Here is a 13,068-nt window from a genome sequence, read left to right as displayed (position 1 = left end):
GCTTTTTCTTATCCTGTGGTTTGGTGCTGCCTGCCTTTTCATGGTTAAGTTGGGTGTCACTTTCTGTGTGCAGGATCCCTTGCAGAATCTTTTGTAATGGTGGGTTTGTGGTCACGTATTGTTTTTGTTTCTGCTTATCATGGAAGACTTTTATTGCTCCATCTATTTTGAATGATAGTTTTGCTGGGTAGAGTATCCTGGGGTTGAAGTTTTTTTCATTCAATGCCTGGATTATCTCACCCCATGCTCTTCTTGCTTTTATTGTTTCTTTTGAGAAGTCTGCTGTGATTTTGATTGGTTTACCTTTGTATGTTACTTGTTTTTTCTCTCTTACAGCCTTCAATATTCTTTCCTTAGTTTCTGAACTTGTTGTTTTAATGATGATATGTCATGGGGTAGTTCTATTTTGATCTGGTCTGTTTGGTGTCCTGGAGGCCTCTTGCATCTGTATGGGAATATCTTTCTCTAGATTTGAGGAATTTTCCATTATTATTTTGTTGAATGTACTTGTTTTTGTCTATTTTTGTCCTGAGTTCATTTATCTGTTTATTCATTGTGTTCTCTCTTTCACTTTGGTGTTTATACAGTGCTTCTATGGTTTCCTTTATTTCTTCTTTTGCTTTTTCAAATTCTCTATTTTTATTGTCTTGGAATTTCTTGAGTGTCTCCTGTACATTTTGGTTGACCCTATCCAGTATCATCTCTATAAAATTCTCATTGAGTACTTGTAGTATGTCTTCTTTTAAATTATTCTTGTGGGCTTCATTGGGTCCTTTGGCATAGTTTATCTTCATTTTGTTGGAGTCTGGATCTGAGTTTCTGTTCTCTTCATTCCCCTCTGGTTCCTGTACTAATTTTTTGCTGTGGGGAAACTGGTTTCCCTGTTTTTTCTGTCTTCCCGTCATTGTCCTTGGTGCTGTTACTTTCCCTGTACTGTGTGTAATTAAGTATTTTCTAGCTTGTAATAATAACAATGGTAATATTGAGAATGGAAGAGTGAGCTGAGATGGAAAGCAAGAAGTTAAAGAAAAGGGGAAAACAAATATACAGACAAGAGGGAGAAAGCAGAACAAGGTATCAGACAAGAGAGTTTCAAAGGTATAAACAGGGAGTGTTAGTGTACTAATCGACAGTAAGCTGAGCAGACAATAGAGAGACAGAGAGAGGATTGAAAATCAAAGATAAAAAAATGAAAAATAAGTAAATGAAAATAATATCTATATATAAAAATGAATTAAAATAAAATGGAAAATAGAAAATTAAAAAAAAAAAAAACAAAAATCTTCCAAGTTTATATGCAATGCAGTTTCAGTCTTAATAATTTGGGTGTCCGTCTCAATCTCCAGTCCTGGAGTTGGTGCCTCAGATGTTCTTCTGTAGTTGTCTCATCAAAGGGGATGCATAAAGTAGAACAAAACTGCACACACACACACACACACACAAGAAAAAAAAAAAAGCCCCACCAATTGTCCCCAGTTCAAATGCAATATAGTTTCAGTAAGTTTTTTGGCTTGCAGATGTAATTCGGTTGTTCTCTCATCAAAGGTAGGGAGAAAAAGAAAAAAAAAGCATCTGGAGGCAGTTCTGAGAGTGGTATCTGCAACTGTGGCTTGCCTGCCTGCTGCTCTCAGCCTGTAGCTGGCGGCGTTATTTATGCAGATCTCTGGGGTGAGCTAGCACTCACCTGGTCCCACAGGCTTTGTTTGCTCAGAGTTCTCCTGTGTGGGAGCCTCTGTTACAGGCTTTCCCCTTTCCAAGCACTGGGAAAGGTGACACTGCCCCGCATTGTCAGGCCTGCGTGTTTATTTACAGTTCATGTGGGAGGTGGGTCTTCCCCCCTCTCCTCTGAAGTTTTCCTCCCACTGCCACTTTCAGAAGCTTTCCTGCTCCTGCTTTCTGGGCGGTGCTGCTGCTCCTGCCGGCCGCCATGTTTGTTTACAGTTCACGTGGGAAGTGGGTCTTTCCTCCTCCACTCTCACAAGCTTCCCCGCTCCCGCCCGAGCCTCTCCAGCCTGCCTGGCTTGTTTATTTACAGTCCCGGGAGGGATTCCCTTCCCCCAATCTTCAGCGCTCAGGGCGCCCCACCCTCTTTCCAGCGTGTCCTAACTGTTCTTATTGCTTATTACTCAGTTTCTCTTTTTTTTTTACCCGGGTGGAGGTCAGTCTGTCCAGGGGGCTATGCTGCTCTGGCCCAGGCTTGTCTGTGGGGGAACCATGGTACCGCGAAGCTCACCTGGTCCATGTCTTCCCAAGCCGTATGGGCACTGGCCACTGGCGGCCCCGGGGGCCCTCCTTGTTTCTCCGTTTAACGTGAAGTGGAGATTCTCTGCACCGGCTGGAGATGTGGAGGGGTCAAAGTTATGCCTTTTCTCAGTGATTATGCCTGCAAAGTGTGTCTCCAGCGTCTCTCCAAGATTTCACTATAGGAGGGTCGCTTTCTGCTTCCTACCTCTAGCTGCCACCTTGGAATTCCAAAAATTTTCAGTAAAATACTTACAAACTGACATCAAGAACACATCAAAGATAATACATTTTGATCAAGTTGGTTTTATTCCAGGAATACCAGGATGGTTTGATATATATAAATCAATAAATTGCAATACAGTATATACAGAATCAATGACAAAAATCATGTGATCATCTCAATTCATGCAGTAAAACCTTTGACAAAATTCCACATCTTTTTATGACAAAAGCTCTGAAGAAATTAGGAATAAAAAGAAGGTACCTCAACATAATGAAGACTATGTATGACAAATTTGTAGCTAATATCTTACTAAATGAGGAAAAACTGAAACCACTTTTTCTAAAGTCAGGCATGAGACAAGGGTGTCCACTCTCTCCATTCTTATTCAATATAGTATTAGGATATATAGCCAAAGCAGTAAAATGGGAGAAAGAAATAAAAGGGATTCATGTAAGGATGGAAAAAGTCAAATTATCCTTATTTGCATATGAAATGATCTTATACCTAAAGGACCCTAAAAACTCTATCAAAAACTCTTAGACATCATAAACACATTTAACAAGTAGCAAGATACAAAATCAATATACAAAATCATAAACTTTTCTCTATACCAACAATGAATATACTGAGAAAGAAATCCGAAAATATAATCTTCTTTACAAAAAATCAAAAATACCTAGCAATAAGCTTAACAAAGAAGTGGAAGACCTCTACAATGGAAACTATAAATCACAATGAAAGAAATCAAAGAAGTCTAAGAAGAGAAGACTTCATATGCTCATGGATTAGCAGAATCAATATTGTGGCCCAAAACAATCTATATGTTCAGTGCAATCCCCATCGAAATAAAAACAGTGTGGTACTGGTACAAAAATAGACAGGAATACCAATGGAACAGAAGACTCACACAATCCCACACAGCTAGTCATTTAATATGTGACAAAGGAGCCCAAAACATCCTTTGGAGAAAGGACAGCCTCTTCAACAAATAGTGCTGGAAAACTGGCTACCCACATGTAGAAGACTGAAACTAGATCACTGTCTCTCATGCTGTACTAATGCCAATTAAAAGTGAATCAAAAATCTCAATATAAGACCTAAACTATTGAAACTACTACAGGAAAGAATTAGAAAAACACTGGAGTATATAGCACAGGTAATAACTTTCTGAATAGAACTCCAATATCTCACAAATAAGAGAAAGGATTGACAAATAGGACTACATCAACTAAAAAGCTTCTGTTCAGAAAAGGAAGCAGTTACTAAGCTAAATAGACAGCACACAGAATGAGATAAAATCTTTGCCACCTGTACATCTAACAAGGGATTAATACCCAGAATTTATGGGGAGTTAAAAAAAAAAACCTCTTGAAGAATAAACAAGCCAATGAAGAAATGGGCAAATGAACTGAACAGACAATTCTTAAGATTTTATCATAGGTAAAGTCTTGGCCAATAAATGTACAAAAATGTTCAATATACCTGCCCATAAAGTAAATGCAAATCAAAACTACATCATTTCACCTCACTCCAGGTAATATGGCTATTATCAACAATAAAAATGATGTGCTGAATAAAGAACTCATACATACTACTTGTAAGAATGTACACAATTCAACCACTATCAAAATCAGTATGGCGGTTCCTCAAAAAACTAAAACTAAAAATAGAATTACCATAAGATCCAGTGATATCCCTCCTGGGCATATATCTAAAGTAATGCTAATCAGGATACAATAGTGACATGTGTATACCCATGTTTGTTGCAGCATTATTTATATTATCTAAGCTATGGAAATAACCTAGATGTCCTACAACTGATGAATGGATTAAGAAAATGTGATATGTATACACAATGGAGTATTATTCAGCCATAAAGAAGAAAGAAATTATGTTGTTTCAAGTAAATAAATGGAACTTGAGATTACAATGTTAAATGAAATAAACCAGGTTCAGAATGACTCAGGTCAATTTTTTCCTCTCATAAGTGGGAGATAGATCCAAGAGTGAGAGAATATAATAGTGGAACTGAGGGAGTAAGGGGATGAGGAAGAGAAAAAGAGAATGACAGAGAGTGAATAATATCAAAATATATTGCATCTATTGTGTAAGAAGGCATAATGACATGCACTGAAAGTTGTTCAATGGTAAGGGATGGAGAAAATCATAAAGGAGAGAAACAGAGGGATTAATCAGATTAAATATATTGAAATACCATGATGATACTCCTTTGAACAATGGATAGACACTTAAAAAATAAAGGACAGTAATGTGAAACAGGACCTGTCAAGGGGTACTATTTGGAGGGGGCAGAATGAATGAAAAAGTTGAATATGGTCCATGCACTTTATATACTTGTATAAGAATAGAACAATGAAACCTGTTGTAATCATTTTAACTACAGGGATTGGGGAATGAGAGAAAATGATGGTGGGGGTGAATCCCACCAAGCTACATTGTTAGCATATATGTAAAGGTCACAAAGAAACATCCCTGTAAAACTAATAGATACACTCACACATACACAAAATTGTTTTAAAAATACAAAAGACAATTTTCTAAAGGAAGGAAATGAAATCGGATTGATATGTGCATCCACAGGAATTTCATTTGAAAACTTCAAGTATGAGGCTAAATATGAAAAAGTAAAATAAATAAAAATGATAGAAACCAAACTTATAGAATAAAATGTCTCAAACATGAATAGTAGTGGTCTTGGGTCACTTGCTTTTTGGTCTCTCTTTTTTAGAGGCACTGCAAATATCTGATAGGTACACTAAAGATGCCTCTGGAATACAGAGAAAGCATTGGTTAAAAACCATGACTTCAAAATCTATTCAGACATAGTGGGAGAGGGAAGTAAAATCTACATGATGCTGCTTCTGATGAGGATGTGGTGTAATTCATCTGGAGGGTAAAACATTCTATGTTTAAATATGTCTTCAGTTAAGGTAGGTTTTAAAGGGCAAAATCAAGACAAAGGAAGAAATGTTTTTTCTAGCACAGAGAGGAAGAGGTTTTTGTTTGTTTGGTTTGTTTTTTTTTTTCAACAAATGGCCTGGACAAGGAGAGGAGGAAAACAAAGAAATGAGGTACATGTAGAGAAATGAAGAAGGGGTCATTTGACATTTGAAATGAGGGCAAGTGGGACTTGAGGAAAACAGACAAGTGAGAGGTTACTTGTGAAGGATGTTGTTGAATATGCTCAAGTCTATGCACATACTGTTCTGTGATCCTTGTCTTTTTAAAAATCATGTCCTTTTGAAATGGTATATACAGTAGTCCTATGTGTATGTACTCTTATGGAACCAAGGAAGTGAGCTGGAAGAGGTCCAGCATCCCAGCACACCAAAGGTGGCTGTGAGAGCCCAGTCATAGGAGAACATCAGGACACAGGATGCTGGTTCCCTAGAAGACACTCTCTCTGGTTAAAATGACAGTCCATCTTGAACATGTTAAGGGGAAGTAGAAAAAAAAAATCAAATTACAAGACTCAAAATGGATTGAAAGACGACATAAAACTTTGTGTTCAAAGTGATTTTAATGATAAAATCTCAAGTTATTTTTATAATCTGTATGTGTGAGAAAAGAATTGGCCAATTACTAAAATCTTAGCACATTATTAAAGAGAAATATTAGTGTATAGAGACTGAGCTTAGTTGGAGAGATGTGGTGTCTGCCTTCTCACACATTCATTGATGTGAGAGACGTGAAAAATAGTTCTGATGATAAAGTGGTTGTGAGACAGAATTAATGGACACCCTCTGCAGAGGTTCTAGGAAATGCCTGGGGATTTCTTACTGCTTGACTGACTCAAATGCCCCGAGCTTCACAATGGGTTTTAGTCTTTAGACAGATTTCTTCAGAATCTTTCTCAACCATGCAGGTTTTTTAAGAGCTAAATAAATCACCAGGGCTAGTATAAGCCCTTAATGGTACTCCGAGAACTTTGAGAGTGATTTTAAATACAACAATCATTTGAAAACTATAGTTGCAAATGAGAAGTTTAAAAATATGTATGGCTTTCTATTTATTTATATTGCTTAGGTTCTTCTTTACAGTAACAAGTTTATACTGTTTACAGGAAAATGTTGAATCACCTGACTAAAAATTCAATGCAAGCTGCTCTTCTCCTTGAATGACAATCAAAACATACTTCTTCAGGCAAGAAGTATGAAAATCCTATTCGGTGCTGACATGTGCCACATAGACTGATGTCTGGGCTGTGTCAGGGCACATCCAGATAGCCCTGCACATCTAACCAGGAATTAGTAATGGGAGTCCCCACACTAAGTGTTCTATACTTGATATTTGTTTTTCAGAATTGCTATTCAATTGTAGTACTATTTGCTATGCATGTTGTTGCATTCATATTCTTAGTCAATTGTTTCTCCTGTTTTAATGACAAGAGTGTTCAAAGCAATTATTTTTTTCACAAACCCATTCAAAATTCTTGTCATGCTGACATTATTCATTTAAAAATGTGCGTTGAACAGACCAAAGTAAAGTATACTCATAGCAGGACACATCAAGAAACCCCTTTAAATATTGACTTAGGAAGTAATAACAAAAGACAGGTTTATAAAATAGGTACAGTGTGGGGGGTACTTGGGAGAAGGGGAAGGGTGAATGAAGAGGTAAAGTGAGGGAATATGGTTGATGGGCTTCATATACATATATGAAATAGAACAATGAAACCTCTTGCAATTGCTTTAAGTGGGGCAGAGAGGGGGCTGAGGTGTGCGTGTGTGGGTGGAGAGATGGTGGGGGTGATTTAATCAATGTACAATTTAAGCCTTTTCAGGGTTGTCACAATGAATCCCCTTGTACAATGAATATATCTTAATAAAAATGAAGGAAAAAAGTATGTGAAGGAATATTGGAAGCCAAGCCCACTTCAGCATAAAAAACCAAAAACATGAGGCTATTGTTTATTATATTTCCAAAGTCATTATTTACCATTTTAATCTGCATTTCTTCTATCATATTATCTTGGTTGTTACATTAATAATAATGTATAATAATTTTAAGAGTATTTTTTCATACCAATAGAATTATAAACAAACTTACTACAGAGATACTACCTATTTCTAGATCAGAATAGATGATAAAAACATTCCAGGTGATTGAAAGTGCAAAAGTATAAGTGAAAAAGTAAAGTAAAAGGGAAGGAAAGTGTGGAGATGAAAGGCATATAGAGGAAATAGGTTGCTAATAAAAATAGTAATATATGTAAGTCTTCTGGGAGGGAAGAGTCAGGGAACACTCAGAAACCTCAGAAATGTGTGCTGTTTACATAGTCTGCTAAGATCTTTAAAACTTCTAAGCTCAATACTTTTGAACACTTTTAGTACCTGCCAATAAAATTCAATTTGTTTTTAAAGTGTTCTGTTGGCCTGAAAGATATAACTTTTCTTGCATGCTGAATTGATTACTGCTTTCTGACTATTTTCATTTTGTAAGAAATAACATCATACTAATTTTCTGTGAGGCCCCCCCATTAGCTATGCTGGTAAACTGTCAAGATGAGAGCAAGTTAAGAAGTTCTTCCTAGTCCTGATAGAAGGATAGTTCTAAACAGGTATGGATTTAAATCAAGAAAGTTGATTTTCTTGGCCCATTTTCTGTGCTTTCTGTGGATTATATGGTGAAAAATTTTAACTAAAAAGGCATGGGTCTTTTATGAGTAAGGTTAGGAGTAATAGCAGGTTTTCAAAGTGAATCAAAGACTTCCAACCAAACCTTCATCTTATAGACCTGTTGATATCCCAGGTTGTTTTTATTTGTTTGTTTTACTAAGGACTCTTTTGTATTAGAAAATGTTGTTACTAGTTATTTGCCTGTGCCCTGCATGGGTATGCTGCATAAACCTGACTAAGAGTGTCAGGGAATGAGAAATAAGACACATACAAACATACAGACATAAAACAGAAAAGTGGGAATGGGAGGGCTCCATGCATCTGGTGGGAAATGTGAGCACCTACCTGAGCCAGAGTGTTTGTTTTATAGGTCAGTATAAGGAAAAGACTCAGGTAAAAATCAAGCTTCAACAATTCTTGATGCAAGGTAAAAGGAATGAGTTCTGGTGGGCTAATTTTCCTAAGGCTAATGAAGCTTAATTACAACACATCTGTTCTGGAATCATCAAGGCATGCAGGACAACTTATCTATGGTATTGATTAATCTGGCATCAGGGAGTCTCCTAACAGTTCTGGTACTTTATCTAGTTTTGCATCGAGGGCTGGTATGTGGACACAGCAGATTGTTTTCTTCAAGGAGATGTGAGAACAAAGGTCAAGACACCAAGTTCTGGGAAGAATGAGAGTAGGAGAGCTCTGCAAGCTCCTACTATGGAGAGGCTTTGCAAGCTCCATTATTTCCCAGTCCAGGGTTCATGCCTGGTCCCCAACATCTCCCCCTACTCTATTTCTTAAAAGCTCCCAATGCATTTCTATATCTAATCCAAGGAGTTGCCTTTTGATCTTTCGAGCTCCAACTGAAAGTAAGCAAAAACAACAAATCATTAATAACACAATGGCAATTAAATGCCAGAAGGAATATTTTAGAGTATTAAAAGGGTTAAATCCGTATAATTCATCTAATACAGTCTTTGCTATATCCTCAGGAGCAATTACCTGATCATGTGCTCCCTGCATGGCTGAAATTTTCTGTCTTAAGTCTTGTAGGTTACAGGAATCATTATTATTTTCCCAAGCCCCCATGACATGTGCTCTAACGAGTTTCCATGGGAAGTCCATGGCATTGTAGGTGCTGCAGTGACACAAATGTGTTGGAAGCCTGCACGGCACAGTAAATCTTGACAGCATTTCAGCATTTGAACTTCATCTGCCATAGCCACCAAAGCAGCTTCTAGAGAATTTAAGCAGATATCAATTTTTTCATCTATAGCAACGTGTTGTTGAAAGGCATAACTGTTGTTTCGTGTTAAGGTAATAATGTAATGAGCATTTTGAATGCTTTGGGAGAGGGCTACTGCAGCAGTAGTGATGGTGGCAATAACAGGGATGGCTGCCACAATGCTTGCTATCAAGAGCCCTATAAATCTTTTTTGTCTTACTAATAATGATTTTATTTCTTTGACAACCTGTAGTCCTCTATCATGGTCCCATGAAATTTGTATGTACCAAGATATAAGGGCTTTGTTTTACTAATAGTAGGCTGCCACTTATGAAATTTAACCCACACATGAGGTTAAATTGCAGTTAGAACAAGAGATATCAAAAATAGTTCTATTTTTAGAGATGTTAATTGATCCAGCCAATAAAGCAAAAGCATGCTGAACACAAGCTTGCAAACCTTTAACAACAGCACTACTTAGATTTGATATTAGCAGTAGCAGACCCTACTTTCCATATATCTGATTGAATGTTTCCTCTGTCTGGTCCCACCAGAGGGGAGGTCCAATACCCCATAATATTAGCTTCAGAAGTGCCATTATAGGACCCATATACAAGCTTGTAGCCTGCAACATTAATAGCCATTGGAGGAGGCTCCCTTATGGGGGCGCCAGGGATCGTGTTTGTCATGACAGCGGGGAACATGAGGCCAATGTGTACATTATATGGCTCAGTGGCATTGAAGCTGAAAAATTCTAGTTTTTTATCAAGCAACTGTGTACCATTGCATAAGAGAGCACTTTTCCAAATAGGCATGAGAGGGAGACAATAAGGCAAATTCCCCAGACATATGGATAAAGCAACAGCTTGTCCTGTAAAACTATAATTAGTGAAAGGAGGAACCAGGTGTCCACTGGAGTGACTTCCTACCAGCTCAGAGTCATTAGTAAAAACTGACACAGATGGACTTTTCCAGGTGACTGCATGAAGCAGAGGTGGATGAGGCACAAAAGCCCAATGTACTAAATTCTGGGTTCTGCAGCATTTACCTGCTGACTAATGATGGTAATCATAGCTAGCAGAAGAACAGCAGGAGTGTCTTCCTGTCCCCACCCCTTAATGGCATTCTTGGCCATATCCACCAAGCATTTTATTTGACCCCAAGTTGCGGGGTAGATCCCTGGGTTGTTTTACTGCATTTGTCAATGTGATGATGTTCTCTTGTAGGACCAGTAAGGGTGGTCCCTTATCACTTTCAGTGACAGGATCTCCATTGGTTTGGTTTTCGGCAGGCTTGGGCTGCTCTCCTCCTCCATCAGGTGGAGCTTCTGCATCTGATGGCTGATGGGTTCCATGTGTCTTCACAAACCTTGAGGGTACCCAAATTGGGCCTTCTGCACCTTCAGGAAAAACACAAGCATGGCCTCTGCCCCATAACAAGACCAGGCTGGGGCCTTGCCAGGCCCCAGTCATTACATCTTTCCACAATACCTGTGGCAAATGCTGTTTGTTATGCTGTTTCCAAGTTTTTCAGCTGGACTAAAGCCAGATTCAGAGCAATTAAAAAATTTTAAAGTAAAAAGAGTGGCAGGGGAGCTTCCCCCTTTTGTTTTTGTAATTGAAGTTTTAAAGTTTGGTGAGCTCATTCCACCACAGCTTGGCCTTGTGGGTTGTACGGTATGCCTATGGTGTGAAGACTTTGGTAGAAGAACAAAGAGCCTTGAAGGCAGCAGATGTATAGCCTGGGCCATTATCAGTTTTAATATGGAGCGGCTTGACCATCATCACAAAGGTGGCTAAACAGTGATCTGTGACATGGCATGTTGCTTCTCCTGATCTTGGAGAGGCAAAAACAAAACCAGAGTGAGTATCAAAACAACATGGACATAATGCTGTAGTCCAAAAGATGGAATGTGAGTAACATCCATTTGCCATAATGTTAGAGGGTGAAGACCACGCGGGTTAACTCCCTCAGCAGGCACAGGCAAACAAAGAGCACATTTTGAACATGATTTAACAATCTGACGAGTTTGTTCTTGGGTGATATGAAAATGTTTACGAAGAGCTCTGGAGTTTTGGTGGAACTGAGAATGACTTTGTATGGCCTGGTTTACTGGTGATGAGATATCCACATGTAAAATTAATGGAGAAACCAAGGCATCAGCTTGGCAATTGCCCTCTGCCAATGGCCCAGGAAGGCTAGAAAGGGACTGGAGATGGCCCACAAAATAGGGATGTTGGCATTTTTGTAATAAAGCCCTTAACTCACGGACATTAGTAAGTCCTATATAAGCAGTTTCGATAGTCTTAAGTACACCATCAACATATACACTATCTGTATACAAATTAAAAGGAACATGAGCAAAGTCTTGACAAGCCAATATAACTGCCTGAAGCTCAGCATGCTGAGCAGTGGAAAAACCTGTGTGTACAACCTTTGTCCCTGAGAGGAAAAGTAAGCAGTGTTTCCAGAACCTGAAGCATCAGTAAAAATCACAAGAGTCTGAGGCATGGGATCTTCTCAGATATTGTGAGGAAATAAAAAAGCATGTTGAGAAGCAAAATTAAGAAGTTTAGAGGAGGCAAATGTTCTCCAAGCTGTCCTGTAAAGTTTTCTAATGCTTTTTGCCACATGATATCTGTATGCCATAACCAAGCCGGATGTTCCTTGGTAAATGGGACAATAATAAAGGATGGTTCTAGTCCTAGCAGTTATACAGTGCGAAAACGTCCCATGGCTATTAATTTTGCTACCATATTATGGTAAATGTAGCCACTCTAGCACTCCCTGAGACTGCCAAAGAACTCCTGTGGGTAGACTTGTAGTAGGCAAAATGAGAGGTTGTATTGGTTGAGAATAATCAATACGAATTCTCTGAGAGTTGTGAATAGCTTGTTCAACCTTAGCCAGGGCCATACGACCTTCTGGTGTGAGATATCTAGGAGATGATGGTTGAGTGTCTCCCTGTAAACTTTTAAAGACAGGAGGTGTTCACAAGTGGTAAGTTTTAAGGCAGGATGTAGCCAATTTCTATCACCTAATAATTTTTGAAAATCATTTAAGGTTTTTAAATTATCTTTAGAGATTTCTGTTTTTTGGGGGACAGATAGTCCATCCCTCAATAAGCCCAAATATGAAAAAGGAGATTGTTTTTGTACCTTATCTGGAGCTACAATAAGACCCACTTGGCCAAATTATAAGGAACAAAAGAAGTTTAGAAGTGGGCTTACCTGGCATCCAGTTTTAGTTCTGTCTGGACTATAGATGATATCCTGACAACTTAAAAATGCTGCAGAATGTCAACAGACAACAGTTAAAGGTTTTGAAAAAAGCCAACAAAAATAAATATTTAGAAGGCCAACTCAATTGAAAAACAGGTACTGGGTAACTGTAAATGCTCTGAAGAAGGACCCAGACTAAGAATGAAAAGACTTAGAATAGCCATGGTTAAAGTACTGAGAAGTAGTTTGGGAATTGTCAAACATTTAGTTATTTTCATTGCAGACTGTGTTTTTAGGAAAATAAAAATGACGGATAGTACTAAAACAGCAGCACTAAATGCTCCTGGTTACAGTTAGGAACACATGGACACAAGCTTGTAAAAGTCTAGCATCATTAACTTTATATTTCTTTAAGTTAGGGGGCCAATGCCTATGATCCCAAGTAGCCTTATTTTTTGATGTACAGTTACATTTTATACATATACAGTAACATTTATTTGACTAAAACTAATATAGGCCAGG

The sequence above is a fragment of the Castor canadensis genome, chromosome 3 (genome assembly GCF_047511655.1).
Source record: "Castor canadensis chromosome 3, mCasCan1.hap1v2, whole genome shotgun sequence".
Lineage (NCBI taxonomy): Eukaryota > Metazoa > Chordata > Mammalia > Rodentia > Castoridae > Castor > Castor canadensis.
This window is presented reverse-complemented; position numbering follows the sequence as displayed.